Source organism: Rhinolophus ferrumequinum, chromosome 13 (assembly GCF_004115265.2).
Source record: "Rhinolophus ferrumequinum isolate MPI-CBG mRhiFer1 chromosome 13, mRhiFer1_v1.p, whole genome shotgun sequence".
Taxonomy (NCBI): domain Eukaryota; kingdom Metazoa; phylum Chordata; class Mammalia; order Chiroptera; family Rhinolophidae; genus Rhinolophus; species Rhinolophus ferrumequinum.
In genome coordinates this window covers 20667292-20669433 of record NC_046296.1, presented here as the reverse complement: position 1 = coordinate 20669433, position 2142 = coordinate 20667292, and the positions used below count along the sequence as shown (strand labels likewise).

The 2142-nt window shown below is 42.1% G+C and overlaps 1 pseudogene; it reads right to left on the bottom strand.

Annotated features, from left to right (window-relative positions):
• Positions 1-1261: 1261 nt before the first annotated feature.
• Positions 1262-1938, bottom strand: LOC117033344 (developmental pluripotency-associated protein 4-like; annotated as a pseudogene).
• Between the last annotated feature and the right edge of the window lie 204 nt (positions 1939-2142).

Sequence of the window (2142 nt, the reverse complement as noted above, 5' to 3'; positions counted from 1 at the left end):
AAAGGATACAAAGTAGAAATACCCTGCAGCTGAAACATCTGCCAGGCTGGGCTGATGGTATGTACAATAATATGCCTGATCTTAGGTTGGTTTGTTTCTGAGGAAACTTGGGTGGCTTCTTAAGTTACTTGAGAATGTTCCTTGGGGTTCCTGCCTCAGAGAAACGGATGCAGAATTGTGTGGCTCAAGGGAACTCAGCCTGGAGTCAAATCCAGAGGAAGCCCTGGTGCTTGGTAACTAGAATCTTCTCCCTTTGACCTATTGCCACAGCTCTGAGTGATTAAGAGGCCAACCAATCAATAGGCTGATGCTACCTGTGCAAGAATTTTTAAGGTTTATGAAGTACTTCAAACTACGTGTTTTATTGACAGATCACTTGAATATTATTAGAAATTAAAAGTCTTTTGAAAGTCATCTGGGAGGTTTTAACAGTTGTTCAGCACCTCATGGAATAAAATGTGTGTGTTATGCTGAAAAATTCTGACCACTAATAGTGGCTTTTTGTTTAATCCTATTAACATTTAGATACAACAGTTTCCTAAATAGATGAATTATTTTATATAGACATTTAAACATGTATCTATGATTCAGTAGCCTTGAACATTTTTAATCTGTAAAAATATGTTCCACTTGTAACAAAACAGTTACAAATGGAAATAATGACAAAGTGCCCTGTATATTTATCCCAGAGACACATCATAGAAATCGCAGGTTAAGAAAACTTTGAAAAATGTTGTGTTGTATATTAAGAATGTGTTTTAGGGAGTGGAGAAGAACAGCATTCCCTTTGTCTTAAAACAGTCAAGAGTTTGAAGTCATTGAATTTAGAAGGCAGCCGCCCCTGAGTCAGAATTCTGAGGCGGGAATCCAGCATGGGTGCACAGTTGTTTTTCTTCACTTAACCCCTTCTCAATGCTCAAGTTCTACTTTAAGAGCTGCTGAGATCACTTCTATTTCAGAAGTGACTATCATTTGATAGTATTGACTTTTTCATCTTATTAATTGCAATAAATAATCGTGAAATGCTTTTCTACTTTAAAACATAAGACTCTGTATCCCAACAGATGAAGCAGCAGGCACTGCTGGGGTCTGGGGGTGACATCTGTCCCCCACCAGTCTGTGCGCCCTCTCTAAGCAGAAAGCATGGAGGGTGTGGAGCAGCCTGGAGTTCAGGGGTCAGAGGCACCATGGAGTTGGTAGTCGTCTCTTTTCTACAATTAATTATAATCATAGCTGTACCCTTTTTCCTGGCATTGTAATCTCATTGAAGGCTTTTCATCAACACCTTATTCCTATGAACATATTTGGGGCACGACATATTGTCCTCCAGGTGGGGCGTGGAAATTTGTAAGCAGGTAGCAAGAGTGTACACACTCTCCTTTGTTTTTCAGGAACCCAGGCTTGCCCAGCATAAAACTAGGTGGACCCAACCCTCTGTATGTGCAGGGAGACTTCGTCCATGGGCCACACACCACCTGACATGAGAAGCCTCTTGTGGTGATTCCCCTGCCTCCATCTTTCCAGCTCTGGCTGCAGTTCTGTTCCAGGAAGCAAAACACAGCATCTGGGGCGAAAGTTGTCATGACAACCTTGTCCATTTCTTCAAGAGCAGGTGTCGCTTCCTCAGGGGGCCAGTCACTTTAGAAGGATCAGAACTTTCCAGAGTCATTTCCCACTTCTCTATCTTTAATTTTCTTTGTGTTGTGGTCAAGATCTTGGCCTCTGATGGTGTGACAGGAATATCCTTTTAATGGGGGTAAGCGTGTTCTCAGTCACCTCCATGCTTCTAATTTCAAGCCTTTGGTACCCAGCTTTAATTGCGGGCACCAGGCCCTCACGATGTCTTGGTGAAACAGGTTTACTGGTGGCAGGTTTAGAGGGCAATGGAGGAATTGGTATCTTCTTCCGAAGTCGTACTCTTTTATTGTCTTGGGCCATCTTGTGTGGACAGGAAGATCATCTTTCATAGATCTTTCATTTGGTCCCTTTCCCTGAGGTTCTTTGTATACTTGGTTCACCAGCAGCCCGCTGTTTCTCTTCAGCTTCTACTGAGACAGATTGGAATTTGCAAGTCATATTTTTCTCCTTTGACATCTTTGTGGAGTTCTGTTTCTTGCCTTTTGCATTCTCCTTACTCAGAAA